Genomic DNA, 20,907 nt, shown 5'->3' on the forward strand with positions numbered 1-20,907 from the left:
CCTTGATAAGTCAAATGGGCAATCTTGGGAAAAGGATCCTCTCAGGGGAACAGAAATTCCATTATACCTTATTTATCAAACATAAGTTCCCATTTATCTAAATTCTCTAAAAGCTTGGTTTTAAACATTTGGAAAAGACCTAAGTACTTAAGTGTAAATCTGTAAGTCAGCCTTTAGTAATCTGAATAGACCTTTACAACTTTAAATTTTTATCACCATATAAAGTATATTCTAAACCAAAGTTGAATCACATATATAATATGTTGTAACAAATCTAACTTTATATTTGTATCATCATACAACAGTCTTCATCAGTGCTGCTGTTCTTGGTCTGATGGCAACCATGCCTTATACCAAATGTAATGTTAGAGCCATATTTTTCTGAAATGGATTCTTTAGAAGTATTCCTTTTTGAAGACCAAAGTTCTGCATTTGTTTTGCTTTTATCTTATAAGCATTTATCTGTATTGATAAACATTATAGGAACAGTTAGCCTGTAGTTTTCATTACAGATCATACATGTGATGTTGACATTTTTTAAGAAACAGATTTGGACTTTTCTATGAAACTCTGAGTAGCTAAGAGCTTTAGTCTTGTCACTTCATGGGAGGTCAATCATACAGAATCCTGTAACCTGGAGGGCTGTGACATGATGATTAATTATAGCCTGTATTTTTAATTATATATTACATTTTAAAATAAATCTAACACGGAATCTCAGTCCCCTCTTTCCTTTAAAGAGCATTACCCCCTCTGGCCTTCTACAACTTACTATATACCCTCAAGTTCCTATCTCTGCTCTTCTGGTTCTTACATTAGACAACTTCCTCTTTCCTTTCTCTTTTCTTCATTATTCCAGTCTCCTGCCTTCTCTCTTATTTCCCAGACAACATGAAAACTTTTATCAAAGTCCTAATTATAGTTTCCTTCAGTAGTCTTGTATATTGTATATAAAATATTATATTTTAAACAAGAACAGAAACATATATATCATAACAAAAATAGCTCTAAATTTACATCAACACATAGAAACCTGCACCAACATTGCAGTCTTGAAACATCTAAGACTAGCAATAGTTTTTTTTTCTTACCCTAACCAATGATAATTTGTAACACACCTTTTTAATTGATAACAAATACTTATAATCCATTGGATCTGAATGAACAGAAACCATGTATTTTTTCTGTGGAAATAAAAGCACAATTTTCCTTAAGCAGTGTGTCAGGACAGGAAAAGGTTAAGGGGAAGTAACTGGTAGCAAGGACCTTGGTCCACAGTAAAGAATTGGCTTAGGAAGGGAGTAGGGATTGCAACAGCTTCACAGCCAGCCTGTGGATATGGAGTGCCTGCCTGGCAGTCAGCATCCTGAAAATATAGATTGTCAACTTCCCCATCTGCCACAGCAATCAACCCCAGTTTCTCTATCTGAAGTTTGAAGTCCTGCCCCAGTGAGCCACTACTTGCTAGCTGTCACAATATGTCCACTGCAGCTTAGCAAATATAGGAAGTGACTCAAGTGAGCAGGCATAAAACATAAGGGGGCAACAGACACCACAATACCACAATGTACTGGTATGGCACACAAAAAAGAAACCAGGAATGGGCTAGTCTCCCTGGGGAGTTCCATTTTGCAACACGAGTGACCTATGTTCCTGTTCAACCAAAGTGACCCTCTGTTCCAGTTCAACCAAAGGGAACCAGTCGTCCCTCTCAAGTGATTCTGGGATGTCTCCTGGCCCATGTGATGGAGGTCCCTCTAACGCATCTTGGCCTTCCCATTTAGTTAGCTCAAGCTTCCTAGAGGAAGAAACACAGAACAAGGAACAGAAACACAGAACATGGAACAGAACAGTGGCAGTCAGACAGTCACAAAAATGACAGACCAAGACAGAGTGCTCACACTTACACTTACTTGCTCAGACAGTCACAAAAATGACAGACCAAGACAAAGAGTGCTCACACTTACACTTACTTGCTCAGACAGTCACAAAAATGACAGACCAAGACAAAGAGTGCTCACACACTTACTTGCTCAGGCAGTCACAAAAATGACAGACCAAGACAAAGAGTGCTCACACTTACACTTACTTGCTGGCCAGGTTTTCAATGTTCAACATGTCAGAAGTCCCAGGGGGGCTTCCTGGCCATTGTACCATATGTTAGGGTCTGAGAGAAGCCCCCAAGAAAAACCATCAGTCACATATGCAATCAACAAGAGCATTTATTATTTCCAACATGTTGGGGTGGCAAATAGTGACCCCCTGAAGGGAGGTCACAAGCTCCGTTTAAGCAGAGTTAGGGGAATTCCAGGGAGTGATTAATCTGGTGCTGATTGGTGGAGGAAAGATTAGTTTGGGGGCTGATTGGTGGGAATCTCTAGTGGTTAGGGACCTTGTAGCTACAGGGTAGGAAAAGCTCTCTTTAGCTAGCAGAAAGCTGTGGGCACCTACTGATTGGTTGCCCCTTAGTTGTGGTCTTCCTGAGAACTACTTGCCAGTTCCAGTAAACGGAAACGGAAACTAAGCCCTGGTCCCTGGCAGGAATATTAGAAACCTGTAATGGCTCTGATCTGGCTCCTGGGCCCTCCTCTCAGTAGGAGAGTTTGCTCAGGACATAGCAGGAAATGTCAACTCCCCATCAGGCTATGTCTCTACAATGAAGAAAATACAGGAAATAACATGCAAGAAACAAAATATTGAGTGGGCAGAGTAAAAAGGACACTATAAATTTTGGATGATAAAATAGGAATATATTAAATTAAAAATTAAAATAGCTACCCTCACTAGCTGCCTGACAGCATGTAGTGTTGTGAATGAACCTGAATGCAAATAATGTCCCATGTGTTCTTCTAATTACTTTGAGAGAGTGAGAGACCCCAACACTGGTAGGGGTTGGGGGAAGAAGAGAAATAACTTGAACAATGAGAATAAGAAATTTGCTGATGCACCAAGAATTCTTGTTAGGGTACTATAGAGGGACACAGATGCATGACTATGGGTTACACAATTTTAGCGTTAGAGATTCTCAATTTCTTAGCACGTTATGCTGAGCTCATCAAGAAAGAGAAGATAATCTGGGGCTTATTGAAAATTTAGAGGTTTGGATCAAAACTGCACTATCTGTTTTGAGAACCAGTTTGTACAGGATGTTATCCTCAGCACTAGGCATTTGGGTTGTGACTGAATATGGATACATACATACATACATACATATATATGTATATGTATATATAAATTTATTTTATTTATTTATTTTCCTAAAGAGGCTTTGTGATTCTAGCTTGATCTGGAAGTGAACTTAATTTTCCTTTAGTTTGGAACTATGATAGGGCAATTATAAACTTTGGAAAATTCTGAGGTTTCTTAATCCTTTAGAATGCTGCAACAGAATATCACAGACTACATAAGTCATAAACAGTAGGAACATTTCTGACAGTGTTAGAGGCAAGGAAGTCTACCACAGAAGCACTGGAAGAATTGATGTCTCATGAGAATCATCACTCACTCTCTGCTTCAGACTTAGCTCTTCATTGCGAACTAGCTCCCTCAGGCTACTTTCAGAGACACACTAATCCCTTTTATGTGGAAGGAATCCTGTGGGGAGCAGAGGTAGCCTTTGGTGAATTAAGTCCTCAGTAAGTATTGTTGACACTAGCATGACCATGTCAAGGACTCCAATTCATCAGCCCTATAGGAGTGTCAAAATCTTACCTGGGTGAGGCTCAGAGGGGTGGCAGACTAAGTCTCTAGGGTCTAAGTCTGAATATTTATGGATGATTAATCAGTGCAAACAAAAACTAACAACTGCAGTTTCCTCCCCCAGGTTGTTTACAGCCTGAGACTGCTAGCCTTCAGAGAACTCCCACAGAGATTAGGAACCCTACCTAAGAAACACTCTGAGGTTCTGGGTTGCAGGCAGTATTAGGCACCTTCCATCAGAGTGACCATACATCCCTTCTGATTCCAGCTTTTCTATGTGTGTCCATACTTTTTTGATCCCCTTACTACTCATAGTCAGGGTTCCAGGACCCAAGCCCCATGAGTTGAAGTAGATCCTTCATGGCATACTCCTCCAATAGCTTGCCTTTAAAAATGTTGGGTGGTGGGAATATTCAGACATAACAACAGGTTAAACTCAGATGTTGTTTACCAGCAAAGAGGTAAAATTTAGGATCTGGGATATTTTCTTATCTGTTTCCTACTCTTAGACCAAGATTCTTAAAGAAATAAGAATTGCAGGGGCCGATTGTTACTGATGTTCAGAAAATGAATACCCTAAATTTTTGGATCTGTCTGGTGCTTTATATAAAATCTGTATCCCAAAAGTGAAACATTTTCAAAATTCCTTTAAACCTCCAGGCTCATGTCTTCAACTAGATAGAAAAGATGCTAATTAAAAATAATAATAAAAAAGAGTGAGTTCAGTCTGAATGTTAGTAGAAAAGCATGGGGAACAAAAATGATCTAAACGAAATTGGTAGATAATTTTTATTATAATTCAAGAAGACTGATAGCAAATGAGAGGGAATAAAAACAATGTAAAAGGATTCTTAGCAAAAGGGAAAGAGGCATGTATCATTCAGGCTAGATTCTTATGAAGGGAAATAGAGTGCAAATACATTTGAATCATACATGAAAGAGAAGTAGGCCTAGTAAAATTGAAGAGTGGAGAATTAAAGAGAAGTTATCAGGAAATGGAGGATTTTATAACACTATTTCCCGTTTGCATTTAATGTGAAGTAAGAAAAAGATGAGCTGCCTAGGGCTTAGAGCATATACCTTAGCGAAGCTGTGGAGGAGACCATTGTAAAAGAAAAGATTGGAACATCCTAAGGCAAAGCAAGTCTAAGTACCCAGTCCAAATAACTGTGATTCATGACAGAAAGGACAAAAGAACGGGAAGAGCAAAGTCATGCTTTGAATTAATTGTTCTGCCGTGTCTCAGCAGCCAGATGAGTACGCTACCTGGCTCATTTAAAGTGGAAAATGATAACCACAAGAAAATTGTCTTTAATTGGCTGCTGAGAAGGAGCATAAAATTGTGGACTGGAAATGCTGTTTTTGAACTTGGTAAGGGATAAAGGAAGGGATAAACTAAGTAGGCAATAGGAAAGTGGCAATGAGAAACAGATTGAGACCTTGCTAGAAATCACATAATTTTATAATTAGAAAGTGCGTTAGAACTTTAATTTCTTTATTTTTCAGATGAGAGCTCAAAGTCTGAGACTCTAACTTCTTGCCCAGACTCCTAGCTTGTTGGCTTTAGTCTATTGGTTTCCTTTTAAAACCAGAATCCTAAATGCAGAATAATGTGCCCTGTGCAAGGAGACACTTGCAAATCACTGTGGGGGAGTGAATTTACAAGGCATGGCTCTCAGCTGTTTACATTCCTATTCTCTGAAAGAAAGTTATATTTACGTTCAATTAAAACAAATAAACCCTAGGTTCAGTTCCACCTTTAAAGGCCCATGAGGTCTCAGCCCTATAAAGAGAATGCCAGGCAAATGAGAGAAGCTAGGAACACAAGAGGCCATGTTTCCCAGGGAAGAGCACATCCACTGGTTGTCCTGAAATCGTCAACACTGGAAACATATATACATATAACATTATACGACTGAACAGGTTATATTTAAGAATATATATATGTATATATGTATTTGTATGGATATACATATATAATGTATATGCATGCAAGAACAATTGGAAATAAAAGTGGCTATGAATGAGAAAGATAACAGGGAAAAGGCATAGAAGAGAGTTTAGAGGGAGGAGAGAAATGTAATTACATTATAATCTCAAAAACAAAATTAAAATAATACATGCAACTGTCAAACAGTTTTTAAAAAGCAGAAAAAAATGGAGAACTAGGTGCCTGTTTAAAGTGGCTGCTTCAAAAGGCAACCATAAAACTTCAGCTACTGCATAATTAGGGAGCTTACCATCATCAACATTATTAATTAAGATGCTGCATTTTGAAAATTATTTTAAGAAAACATATGAGCGATTGGAAAGTTGGGTCCATGGTTCAAAGCCCATGATGAGAAGGAGCAAAGTTTCTGAAGGGACTTTAGATAGCTCGAGCATGACAAACATGACTCTGGCAGGCACTGCTCTTCCCCTATCCCCTCTTGATAGAACCCATTAGAATACACTCCTAAGGCTAGCCTCCAATGTCTATTTCCTTATTTGACCACTTCCTCCAGCTGAGGCTGCTTATCAAGGTCCAATTATCAAGGTATTGAAGTCCAGCAATTACAGGCCCCATTTGGCTGGTAATTAACCAGTTCAATAATAAAAAAAATACCTCATCCTAAGTCAAGGTTTCCCCTTTTCCCTTTATGAATTGCCATTTGCCTATGGGCCACATCTCTGTCTGCTCTGTATCCAAAGGTAGTCCTTTGTCCCTGCAGGACAATGTCCCTTCCCTCTCTCCCTTTTTCCCTTCCTCTTCTCTCTCAACCTTTATCTTCTGTCTTTGTCTCTTATTACCTGCCCTTTGTCCCTCTGGGGCAAATAAATAGCCCTAGTGCTGAAAACTTGGTGTCAGGGTGTCTTGTGCTGAATACTAGTCTCTTCAGTTTGGATTCCAACACATCAGTGACAAGAAAAGAATGTCTGCCAAAGTCTGTCAATCTAGCTCAAGGTGGGGTGGAGATAGGAGGATGACCTGGTCTTTCAGGCTTCTACCCAGCCAGGAAAGCATAGGTTCTTGCAAAGACCTCAAGGGAATATGAAGAGAGTTACAGGTGAGAAAACCTGACTCTCACACAGACGAACTGACTGTTGTGCAATATTATTTTAACCAGGCAGATATGTGTTACAATTGTTTATGGTGGGAAATATTACTTTAACTATGTGAAGATGTGTTACATTTGTTTCTGCTGCCTTTGTTCAGTTACGTAAAGATTTGTTTGACCTTGCCTGCCTAAGGCACCTGGTTGATCTAACATAAAGCTGAATAGCCAATAGCTAGGCAGGAGCGAGATAGGCAGAGCCGGCAGGCAGAAAGAATAAATAGGAGGAGAAATCTCGGCTCGAAAAGAAGGAGAAGAAAACAGAGAAAGATGGGGACATGTCTGAGACCAGAAGCCAGGCATCCACCAGACAGACACTGGAGGAAGTAGGAAAGTAAGACATACAGAAATAAAGGTAAAAAGACCTGAGGCAAAATGTAGATTAAACAAGTTAATTTAAGAGCTAGCCAGAAATGAGCCTAAGTTGGGCCGAGCATTCATAACTAGTGTTAAGTATCTGTGTCATGATTTGGGACTGGCTGATGACCCAGAAGAAAATCTTAGTACACCTGACATATGTAACATAATTATAAAAAATATGGGCTCAGCATATTTTTATCCCTCTTGGAGACCAATATATAGTTTTTGCAAGGTTAGTTAACGTTCTGAAGTCTTTAACAACACAGTATGTCATATAGGAGCTTAGTTCATTCACCTTCTTCAAGTAAGAGTCTATAAATCAATATTTATATAGAAGTTAAGAGCCAAACTGTAAGAAATTAAAATATATTTGGAAATTTGACGTAGACATGCCAGATTAATTTGAATTTGAGCTGGTTTTCATATCAGAGACTCTTAGTAGTGGCTTAGATTCATTTTTCAAGCCAGCAATTTTAATTAGGGACAAGTGTGGACAAGGGTGCTTACTTTTACCCATGCAAATAATTGGCAATCCAGCTAACCAATTACCCACAAAATTTTGGAATGTTGAACCCTTGGTTCAAAAGTAAGTAGAAGGTATTGGACTCTGCAAAATTGGCCTAAAGGCAGCTTTTTGCTAAAACTACAATCAGGTACTTTGAAATGCTCCTTTTTTTTTTTCACTTGTCTCTCTGACATATACCATCTGTCAGATCATGCTGGGTCACCTCTGTCAGCCTTCCACTCATCTTGAAAGAGACACAGAGCTTTTGAAGGTTTGTATTTCTCACAAATTTCCCTGTGAAAATTCAAGAAGTCTCCTCCTGAGTCAACAGTTCTGTCTATGGAAGACCAGGAAGTAGTTTCTGTCTATGACAAAAGAGCTAATGATTTCCATAGGCTAGGCAACATATGTAATTAATCAAGGTCCTCTGCTGCACAATGATAGCAGATCTCTTTAGTGATCTATGCTAATGCTTCTCAGACTTTAGTATGCATAGGAACCAGTACTTTGCATTATTGGAATGAGTGTATAATTCAATAGGCCTGGGGTTGGACTTCAGATTCTTCATTTCCTGAAATCCCCCATGTGCTGCAGAAGCTCCTGGTTTCTGGACCATTATTTGAATAGTGAGACTGGAGGATGTTGGGACAATGTTAATAGCTTGGAGGAAGTTCACCAAGTAATTACAAATAATAGCAATAATAACAAAAGCAAAATCAGTAATTTGATTTATTTAACTCTTTATTGTATTTAATTTACATATGTTTCATAATCTGGAACAAACAACACTGGATATTAAGATATGTACTGTGGCCAGATATTGCTGTGTAGTATACTAACCCACAATTTAACAGCTTCACTTTAAGAACATCTATTTTATTCACAGATAATATGAAATTTAAACGGGGATCTGTGAGCATAGCTGATTCCACAAAATAGACCACCTACATGTTGTTCTTTACACATGAATACATTACTTTTCAAAGTATGGCAATGGGGTTACAGTGTTAACCAGCACCTCCATAAAACCTCATGAAAGGTAATTATTTATCATTTATCCTCAGAATTCATAAATGATCACTTATATCATAGTTGTAGACCTGGCTATGTTCAAGGAAAGAAATATACCAAATCCCTCCACAAAAGAGAATTAACTGTGCATTTTAAAAAGAGCTCATTTATGGGCTGAAGAGAGGACTGAGAAGTTAAGACTTCCTGCTGCTTAATGCTGCTCTCAACAGCACCTAAATTTAGTTTCCAGCTCCCATGTTGACAGCCCATAGCTTACAACTACCTGGAACTTCAGCTCCAGAGGATATGGTGCATTGTTCCAGATTCCTCAAGTACCCAGATACATTTGTCTTTTATTCACACACACATACACACACAAGCACACACAGGCACACACATGCACATAGAACTAAAAATAATAAAACAAAAAAATTTGAAAAAAGAGCTAGTGCAATATTGGGCAACCTCTAGGAAATGTAGTATTTTAACAAATAATATGATTCTACTTTACTGAAAATGAAAGTCAAGAGTAAGGAGGATGACCCTTAACTATAGGATGCAATTGACATAAGGTAGCTTAGGAATTTAAGTATGTTATGTTGCTTCTGTAAAGCATAGGCTGATGTGCACAAGTAAACCAGAAGAGATTGACCTTTGATAATACAGGTTTGGACCGTGGCTTTCATATTCCCTAACTACATGTCTTTGGGAAAGTTGCTTTAACATGTATTATCTTTGCTTTCTGTATTTGTAAAATGAAGATTTTTATCTCTTTTAAATAGTTCTTAGTCTTCAGCAAGACAGATATACAGTATTTAAGAAATGACAACATTTTTATCACCATTGATATTTCTATTGCATATCTTTAAGGAAAGAATAAAGTTCTTTTTTCTTTCTGTTCAGATTTATACACTTTGGTTTGTAATGCCCACTGTTGTTGAATGGTTTTACTGACTTATACATTTTAATATTGCCTATGAACTAACTGTTGCAAGAAGGAGAAAAATATGAATGCTAAACTGCTTTCTTACTAGCTTCTTATGCACATGAGCTTTAGAGACTACCCAATTGTAGAACTGATTCTAAGATGCACAGTTGTTCATTCATACCTTGAATTAATTTCTGTTCCTTGAACATGAAGATTGTAATAACCAATTTTTTATTCTTAGTAGGAATTTATTGGTTTAATACATTCATTTTTACTGTTTTGTTTTAATTTTTTGAGACAGGGTCTGACTATACGTACCTGGCTGTCCTGGAACAGCCTATGTAGACTAGGCTGGCCTTGAACTCACAGAGATCCTCCTGCCTCTGCCTCTGTACTGCTCAGGTTAAAGGTGTATACCACAATACCCTGCTAGGTGATTGATTTTTACTGCTTTTCTTTCTTTCTTTTTATGTGAGAACTATTAGTAAAATCATGTTAAAAAATAATGTAAAAGTTATTTAGTACAATCAAACTTGATTCCTCACTCCAGGGTAGGTAGTTTGATGTATTGGTTATTTGGTATTCCTGTTGTATTTTCCAATTTCAGCTGTGAGCGAGTGATCAAGAAAGAGATCAGCCTGTACCCAGATAGCTCATAATGCACATGACTGGGAATAACTGTTCAGTCTTTGGTCACAAAATTCTCATTTGCTTCTTCCGGTTCTTCCAGAAGCAGCAAAAATTATAAAGAATGTAGATTCAAAATTCTTCGAAACAAAAGAGACTTGTTGGGCAGGAAGAATCTCTTATATGTGTATTCATTAAGAATAACTCATGGGATATAGTTATTTACAATATTAATTATTTTTATTTGTTCTGTGATACACTTTCCCTATTGCTTCTAACTATATTTTTCTGTCTTTTAAGAAGAAAAACAAAAATGATTTCTCCTCTTCCACGTATAAATACAAACACATATATACACTCAAAATTGAAGAAAGTGAGTAAAAGTGATTTTTACTAATATTGATGTATTAGTGGTACAAAACTTTCCCCGATCAGACATTTTGCTTAAAGGAGTCACAGGATACCTGAGATAGCACTGAACTCTAAACACAGAAATGATTGGCCAAGTGAGCAGTATCATATTTACTAATCCAAGAAAAGAGATTTCAGAAGAAAGCAAGTAGCTGTTTCTAGCAAGCTGTAGGGTCTGTCGGTGACAGGTCAAGTGCTTTATTTTTCTCCACCTGAGTGTTTTAATGTTTGCACATCAAAACATTGCTTAATTTCTGTTCAAACAAGATAGGCAGATCTAGAAGTTCTCCGAGTGCAATACTACTTTACTCTTCTTTTCAGCAAAATTTCCATGAACAGTTAAGCTGAATATCAAAGTACAGGAACATTCTTCCTTAATCTCTTCTGAAATTAGCCACTTATAATTTTTTAATAATGATTTATTCATCACCATAAAGCCTCAATGTTACTTCTTCAAATGCATCATTTAAAGTTCTGGTGAAGTTGTATAGGGATGGCCTGCATTCCATCATTCTTAAAAGATTTCAAATAAATGCCATTGTCACCAGAATTCTTCTTACTTAATGTGAAGTATGAAGGAATAAAGTAAACATGTTTGGAAAAAGTGAGCAGTACTTTTGCTTCCTGAGGTTACGGTGTGCTACAGCAAATCAAAGCTATGCAAGAGATTATCTCCCACACGATGGCAACATAATTTTTTTATCCAATCTATAAAGACCCTGATAATGGCAAGGCTCCCAATATCTCTCACTGAAAACCCAGGGCACATTTGTAAAGATTCAATCCTTGGCATTTTATTTTATTTCCTTTGACATCATCTATTAGTCTTTAATATTAACCTTATAGCAAACACTACTGGTTTCAGTTCAGATATTTATAAATTATTACTTCTTTTACTTTTGAGACTATAATATAACTGTATCATTATTACATCATTTCTCTCTTCCCTCCCCCACAAGCCCTCTGTTTGCTCACTTTCAAATTCGTGACCTCTCTTTTTCATTAATTGTTAAATGCATATATGTATTTGTACACACACACACACACACACACACACACATATATATATATATATATATATATATTCCTATGTATAACCTGCTCAGCCCATATGATGTTACTTTGATGTATATTTTCTAGGTTGCTCATTTGATATTGTACAGCCAATTGGTGTGTTTTTCCCTGAAGAAAATGATTTCTCCCATTTTCAGCATTCCTTATATGCATATAGTTCTTTGTGTAGGACTGAGGCCCTGTGATCTTTTTCCTTTCTGCTTTAACATTTCTATTGTTTTTGTCCTTTAACTCATGTCTAGGCAGTCAGGCACATGGGACTTTATGGGTGTAGTTTATGATATTACTAGAAGACACAATTTCACAGCAAACTCTCTGGTCCTCTGCCTCTTATAATCTTTCTTCACCCTTTTCCACAGTGTTTCCTGAGCTTTGGTGAAGGAGCTCTTTTACAGATGTATTCATTGGCACTGGGCTTCACAACTCAGTTCTTTGATTGGTTATGGTATCTGTATTTAATGGGGACTATTGGGGTCCAGCCCCTTGATAGTCCTCTCCCAGGGTCTGTGGAAGAATCTACAAACCAGCTGATAATCTAATCTTAGATGATAAGAAATGAATTTACATACATGAAACTCTTTAGTCCATACACTTTAGTTTTCTGAGTCAGTTCTCTCTCTACATAGCTTCTTTTCTGCTCTCATAAATTGCTCCTTTCTTGCCTAATACTCTCTACCTCTTTCTGCTATTCATAGTGCTATCCTAATTCCTTCATCTTAATTCTGCCCTATCTTGGTCTTTTTTATCTCATTATTACCCACCTAGTTCTTCCCTATCTGGCTCTTCCTCACCTTCCATCTCATCACTCTTTCTAGTCCTCCAATCTAGTTCTCCTCCAATCTAGCTCTTTCAATCTAGTTCTTTCCCATCTCAGTTTGTTCCCCTCCAGTTCTTACCCATCTAGTTCTTCCATCCTCTCTCTCTCTCTCTCTCTCTCTCTCTCTCTCTCTCTCTCTCTCTCTCTCTATCTCTATCTCTATCTCTATCTCTATCTCTATCTCTCTCTCTCTCTCTCACCACTGACTTCCTCTGAAAACAAAAATACCTTTTATCCCTTTGTTCCTTTTCTATCCAAGCTATCTCTGCTCCTGCCATTTTCTGGCGGGGCGGGGGAAGTGTGCTCTGTCACTAAGCAATTTGGCTAGTGAACTTCCATCACAGGTAGATGCACCTGGTAATTGTTAAAAGGAAATCTAAAACTAGAGATAAGATTTGGAAACGGAAAAAGTTAAGCTTAATTAGCACATCCACCAGGCCTTCTCAAGCAGATAGTCTGGGTGCTTAAGTCTGTTCTTAGTGAGTCTGTGAGGTATCTCAGATAAGATACTTTCATCTGTCCAGGGATGGTCCTGGCTTGAGGCTGCTAATGACAATAATTACAGAAAGGCCTGAAATTAGTGATTTTGACTGCGTCTGTTGTAGCACAGTTGGATAAAGTTATAAAATACTTTAATTGTATAGGGAAATCGTGCCCAATGAATGATAGAAAAGTTACAATAGCACATGAGACATTCATAGCAGGAAATGGCAACAATCAAAAGCCAATATCACCAAGACTCCTTGAGCCTTGGCCTCAACCTCTGGAAGAGTTCTTACCTCTTCCAGGTATAGCTTTGTCATAATCAGCTGAATTCCTACTTCATATATTTTTGTGGCCTGCAGCATATAATGTTCCCCATCTGTTGCAAAGAGAAATTTCCTTGTTATGGTTTTAATAATAATTATCTGTGGGTATAAGGACAACTATTCTGAATGCAGCTTAGTTTTTTACTATACTATGCTTTAGCTGTGTCTGTCTTGTCTCACCATACCTATCTTCTTGCACTCAATTTAACCCCTATATTCTTTTCCAACGATAGCTCCTCAGACAGTTTTTCTTTATCTATGCTATATTGTTTCATCTTTTTCTCTGCTAGAATTTGAACATACAAAAATTGCTAGTAACTTTATCTTTATTCTAGATAGCTTGGCTTCCTCTACATTCACACCCACCTTCACAGATAACTTCCCTTTGACCACCTCTAGCTTATTGTTTAAATTTGAAACAATAAATTATAAAAAAAAAACCCTCAATAAACATGACTTGATTTGGAATCCTAATCTTTATCCAAATTTGCTTAAAATTTTGTGTTTTCTATCTCAGTACCACTCTCTTTATGGTAAACCATCTTAGAAATTATTCTCTGTTTCTGCATTCACCTATCTTCTACACTTGAGCAACTTTCAATTATTCTGGGAGTCTAATGCAGCTTATTAAGGCAATTGGCTAAGTATTATAGAATAACAAGGCATCTACCTGTCAGAGAGAAGAAAAAAGAGTCATTTCTTTTCATGGCTCTTCACTTTTTCTTTTCAGGTCTCTCATCAGCATCTATTACTGGAATTAAACAGTTTCTTTTCAACCATGTTTATACCTTTTTCCCTAAAGCAGCCATTTGACACCTTCCTGGTATGTTTAAAGCTTGTAAGTGATTTCCTGGTCCCTGAAGAGATAAATGGAATGATTCCTGACTAAGAACCCTATATGATACAGTTTTCCCACCTAATCTTTGAGCATCTCTGTTTATAGCCCCACCTGATTTAAGAAACAAAGTTATTTATAGGCAACAACAACAAAAAAAAAACCCAAACCAAAACAAAATAAAACAAAAAAACAGCATAGACTGGCAGTATAAAACAAGTGACAATTTGTCAGTTGATAGGGTATGGAAGCTTTTCTTGTTAAAACATGTCAAGATTTACAAGCTATAAAAGTGCATTAAGTATTTATTCACTTTTTTCTTTTGATGAAAAAAAAGTACCTTCAGTACATGGATTTGACATTTCCATTCCTTTGTCAGTAGTGTGTCATGCTTATCATTCACATTCCTCAAATTTTCCTCAAATGTTAGAAACAAATAAACAAACCAAATCATGCAGAGTTTGGTTCAGTTAGTTACTTTTGTATTTTCAGATACAAGCTGAAGATTGACAGTTCCATTTGTTACCTGGGAGCTTGTCAGTGTCTAAGAATGCAGTCTTCCCTCGTTTCAAAAATTTCTGAAAATGGAAAAGTGAATATGTCTTTACATTGAAGGTCTCAATCAATTTGTCATATGGGCCAAAGGCTCTGATCAACATATTTCCTAATTTTGTGAAAATAAATTGTATTTTTTTTTTTCGGTTTTTCGAGACAGGGCTTCTCTGTGTAGTTTTGTGCCTTTCCTGGAACTCACTTTGTAGACCAGGCTGACCTCAAACTAAATTGTATTTTTTAATGCCGGACTGTAAGAGAGTATATCTGTAGTATTTTGTTTGTTTGTTTGTTTGGTTGGTTTTTTGAGATAGGGTTTCTCTGTATAGTTTTGGTGCCTGTCCTGGATCTCACTCTGTAGACCAGGCTGACCTCAAACTCATAAAGATCTGCCTGGTTCTGCCTCCCAAGTACTGGAATTAAAGGTATGTGCTACCACCACTTGACTTTCTTAGATTTTTTTGTGTGACTTTGACAGAAGTCCTATGACTCTATGAACTTATTTTCATTGCTTTGATTTTAAAAGCAGTCAGTGAAGACACTCACAATGTGGGGATTTACCTACCCATTGGTTGATAAGTTTTCATCTCTTGGTACTCTCTCCCTGAAGGTTCAGAATTCTACCAAGGAGAGTCTTAATATAAAATCCAACAAACCTGTTTATCTAGGGCTGTTTCATTGCAAAAATTTCAATTTCTTTATAAACACAACAGTAATAGTTTTATCCTCACCATTTACTTGATTGATTCCTACATTGATACTCTTATTCAAAACATCTGCTCAAATTTTCCTCTGTAGCACAATAATGTAAGAAGTTACAATAAATAGTGTTTTACGACCAAATAAAATAATAGGGGAATGATGCTACTAACACGCCTTTTCTGAGACTTACACATGGCAAATCCAAAAAAGCTGTATGACAAAGAAGCCTCTATAAGAACTTTTAATGCCAACTTTTTCTAAGAAATAATCTGATCAAATGGTGCTCACTCATGTCCTAAGGATGTACTGACTTGTGAGAAATAGCTTGGGAAATAGTGTTGTGTAGTATATAACAGATTTTATATTTACCCCCAGACCCAGTAATTCACCAGCATCAATAATTCTAGTAATTTTTCAGTTTGATGATTGCTTTTGGCAAAAATAACTCAGTGAAAAAGTACACTGATTCCTACAACAAATATCCTAACTCTAAAAGAACTGTTTAACAACATAAACTTTTTCTGGCTTGTTCCATGATGGGTTTCTGTAAGTGAGCCCCATCTTTTTTTTTTTTTTTTTGCAAATATTAGATATGCTTTTCTTTTTTATTGTTTTGTATAAGAAATGGTTGAGTATAGGGTAAAGTCTATAAATGCCATGGATATAAACTCACTCACTTTACTTCTTTTGCTACTAAGTTTGTCAATGAGAAGTAATATTATTTGAGATAACAAAAGTTTGCGGAAGCACTGCTTGGCCAATAACGTGGTGATATTATGTTCTCCAAAATATTGTCAGAGAACAGAACAGCCACTAGATACAGAGGTTAGAAAATGGTGTCACTCATGCCTTTGATCCTAGCATTCCAGAGGCAGAAATCCGTCTGGATCTTTGTGAGTTCAAGGCCACATTGGAAAACAGCCAGGCATGGTGACTCACGCCTTTAATCCCAGGGAGTGACGGCAGAAAGGAGAAAGATATATAAGGTGTAAGGACCAGAAACTAGAAGCTTTCAGGCTTTTGAGCAACAGTTAGCTGAGATTCATTTGGATGAGGACTCAGAGGCTTCCAGTCTGAGGAAACAGGATCAGCTGAGGAACTGGTGAGGTGAGGTAGCTGTGGCTGGTTCTGCTTCTCTCATCTTCCAGCATTCACCCCAATAACTGGCCTCAGGTTTGATTTTATTAATAAGACCTTCTAAGATTCCTGCTACAGCATGATAAAAAGAAAATGTGAATATAGTGCTTACTATATATTAGACTTTTTTTGTTTTTGTTTTTGTTTTTAATTTTCTGGAGCTGAGGACTGAACCCAGGGCCTTGTGCTTGCTAGGCAAGCACTCTACCACTGAGCTAAATCCCCAACTCCTGTATTAGACATTGTACGTATTGAGTTTTTTCATGATCTTAATGACACTGTGTGGTAAGTACTATTATTGTCCTTATTTTCAGAGAGAAAATGTAGCACTGGTAGTTTTAATATGACATCTGTGGTCACACATCTAAGGAAGAATATAGGATTTGAGCTCAGATAGTCTGGCTTCACAAACTGCTCTCTTAAATCCTTCTGCAGTACCCTTTTTTTAGTGCTGAGCCAGAAGCTATTTCTTGAAAGCAAATAAGTTATTTGAAGAAGGTTTGACTTTGCAGTAAATTCCTTAAGGCCATTCCTGTGATTGTCTTTTCAGGGCATGCCACAGTTTCTAAACTGTATCCACTTTAGTCACAGTGACTTTATCTGGGTCATAGGGTTCAAGTAGTCTTAAATTCTAAATATCTGAGATTATTATGATCCTAAGTGACCCTTAAAAATACTTTGTAAATCAACTATTAAAACTAACTGTATCAAAATAATATTCCTCTACAAGCTTATATCACACATATTACCTTGAGACTAAATTACACATTGTTATATTTTAATAAACAGTTTTAATTTTAACTACATAATGCCAATAATATTTCCAACAGAGGATTTAATGAAATGGTTCTGTTATTTCCTTGTTTACAATGCATTCTCTTAGGATACCTATAAGCAGGCAGAAAAGGGAGAATTTCTTTAACTCAGACAGGTTACTTGAAGTCTCCTCCTTCAAGAACCAGAGCAATCTTGATATTTTGAATTTTGAGAACATGGTCTGGCCCTTTAAGACATCTTAAAAAATTTTAATATTGTAGTATCTTTTTACCTCACACATCCCATCATTTCTATTTCATAAAGAATCAGAACATTATGAATAATATCCAAGCTATGAATTTATTGTATGGTTTGAGTAATGTCTTATTCAATAACATTAATCATCTGTTCCTTATCTTCATTATACCTTATCAGTTGATATCATGAAATTGTCTCTACCTTTAGCCCTTATAAGTCATGAATTGGATCAAAGTAGTATTCTATTCTTTTGGACAAAAGACTAAATTATATATACATACATACATACACATATATATATATATATATATATACATACATATATACATATGTGTGTGTATGTGTATGAATACATTTTCTTTTCTTTGTTATGATGTGTGTGTGCACATGTGTGCATGTATGTTTGTGTGTGGACATACATTCTTGTTAGTATGTGTGCATGTGTATGGAAACTAGAGATAACCTTATGTATCTTTCATGGATTACTTTCTACCTTTTTTTTTATGAAAGGGTATTTTTATTATTTTCTTACATAACATCTTAATGAAAACACCATTTGCATTTTCTCAGCAGGCAAATAAGACAAAAGCAAAATTTCCTCAATGCTTGGAAAATCAAAAGCTGTCACCTGTCTTTGGGGTGATCCAGTTTCTTACGGGGCCTTGATACTTTCCGTGCGGGTACCAGTAATGCTTTGTGGTGAAGAACACCTTGCTGAGCTGTTCTGACATTGGTCCTTCCTCAAGTTGTTTGCTTTTTTCTTCAAATTTGGTTTTCAGCACTTGTTCATGTGTTTCTTCATGATTATGCAAAATATCTGGTTGAGGGATAGGAATTTCAGAGGTTTAGTCCATTGTCATCATGGCGGGAAGTATGGCAGCAAACAGACAGCAGCAGAAGGAGCTGAGAGCTCTGCATCTGGATTTTGGTGTGTTAGTAGGGGATGTCCACAGAAGGGTGGTAGCACACTATTGTCCTGCTGTCAGATGTCAAAGCCAGCTCTACCTTGCAGTTGTAGTCCTCTGGAAGAGAAGAATATGTAGAATAATGACAGAACCAGATAAAGCTCCACTTTGGATTGGAAATAAATGTTTCCAGATTGTTCCGTTTGATGTCACCCATTTGACTGCTGCTGCTATGATCCTTATCAGATGATTTGAAAAAAGATATTGTGAGGAGAAATTGCTTCTAAAATCTGTTTCTAGGCACACAGAATTTAATTCCACAGACCAGCCATCTTGTCTCAATCCGGGTCCTAAAGACTCACCTTTGTTTTTTGAGAGACGGTCTCTCACAGATTTGATTATGCTAGGCTGGCTAGCCAAGGATTCACCTTATAGCCTAGTGCTAAGTTTGCACTTTGGATTTTGGATTGGAAATAAATATTTCCAGATTGTTCTGTTTGATGTCACCCATTTGACTGCTGCTGCTATGATCCTTGTCAGATGATTTGATTTTACAGTAATGCACTTCTATGCCCAGCTTTTTATGTGAGTTCTGGGGTTCCAAACTCAGGTACTCTTCCTTGTATGACATGAAGCCTACGAACTGAGCCATCTTTAAAGCATCTTTTTTCCCTTTTCAGTTTTATTTGTGTGTACAGTGTATTACAAACATATTTATCCCTTTTACCTTCTTTAATCCCTCCTCTAATACTGATGACCCACTTTTTCCTCCCTATCAGGCCCCTCTTACTTTCATGTCTTTGTTTTGTGCATGCATATGTGCAAGTGTTAGCAGAGAGCCATCCCATAGGCAGAAGACAGCATTTCATAGTCTCCTCCATTTTCAGGCCTTTATATCCTTTCCATCCACTATTGTAAAATGTTCTTTGGTTCTTGGAAGGAGGAATATTGGTAGCACACTTAAGGTTAAACACTCAACTGTCATGAAGGATTAGTACTTTGACCAGTCACCAGTTTTTGCTTCAGACCACTACAAAATAGACACATTTAAGAAGTCATGGCCATTATGTATACATTGTGATGAACTCCTTTTTTCCTCTAGGTGTGTTAGTGTTTCAGGTTTTACATTGATGTTTTTTATTCATTTCAAATTAACTATTATACAGAATGAGAAAGATAATTTAAAGAACAGTTAATATACATTAAGTAAAGTTGGGTTTATTATGACATTTCCAAACATAGGTATCATATAATTGACCTTACTCACTTCCTCCATGACTCTTTCCCTCCTGTTAGCTCTTCATTATACACAGTTATATTTCAACCCTCATGGCATGTGTCAGGAGGCTGTTTTAGTTACAAAGCTCATTATCAGTTAAACATAGTTTATTACATATTAAAAATAAAATATTGACCCACTTGCCAATCATATTTATGTTACAAAGTCCAATATAAGAGTTCAGGATTATAACAGATGGAGGAAAAGCCCATTTTAAAACCCATATTGATTATTTTATAAATCCCTAAAAATTTGTGTTCATGACCCACAATTCAAGTTGAATAAGAGTAGGATAATAAATGCCCTGGTCTTCTGTGAGATTATGCCTTCTACATAAGATAAAAAAGCCGTGTCCTTGAAATCTCAATAATATATTTGCCTAAACAATATAACATTGCATAAACAATGATAACACTAGTTAAAATACCAACATGGATGGGAAAATTATTTAAATATTGCACACCTATGTAAAATTGTGAAGAGAGTAGGACAATAGAGTTTATTGGTACAAAACAAGGAGTAAAATTGCATGTTAATAAGCAATATTAACAATGGCTTTTTACCTTATCCTGAAAGGTGCCATGAAGGGATACATAAAATTTCTTAGCTTATAATCAATTAGCTTATAATTTGATTAAAAGATAAAGTAAAGTCAATAAGAAAGAGATGAATTTTGTTAGTATATATTTATGCTAATTGGCTCAAGCACCAAGTGATGTTGGGATTCAACAAAGAAAGGAATCACAAAGAGATAGAGGGAAGTTCCTTTCCTTTTTGAGGAATTTTACATTTTAGGAAGATAAAAGAAGATGTCACAGGGTGTCTGAATTCTCTAGACATCTCACATAGGAAAGAAATATCAAGGAATATCTCAGACTTTGTGGTGTGAATAAGATGATTGTGTCATTAACTTTTAATCAGTATCTATAAAAACACTGTTATTTTGAGTCAGGCACCAAGAATACTGACTGTATGTACATGAATCATCACCATCCACAGGAATGGGCACTGCTTTCTTTGCATTTAATTCTGATGCAGCCTTTTTGAAGCAATATGCATTGCACTGAAAACCTTAAAGACTCTAGTGAATTATAAGAATAACAGTAAAGAGTATTTCTTTAGGAAGGAGAATTAAGCAAAAGTACAA

General features: G+C 36.6%; 1 pseudogene; it reads right to left on the reverse strand.

Moving 5' to 3' along the window:
- Positions 1 to 18,200: 18,200 nt before the first annotated feature.
- Positions 18,201 to 19,133, reverse strand: LOC131897730 (large ribosomal subunit protein mL42-like; annotated as a pseudogene).
- Positions 19,134 to 20,907: the final 1,774 nt, after the last annotated feature.

The sequence above is a fragment of the Peromyscus eremicus genome, chromosome 22 (genome assembly GCF_949786415.1).
Source record: "Peromyscus eremicus chromosome 22, PerEre_H2_v1, whole genome shotgun sequence".
NCBI classification, from domain to species: Eukaryota; Metazoa; Chordata; class Mammalia; order Rodentia; family Cricetidae; genus Peromyscus; species Peromyscus eremicus.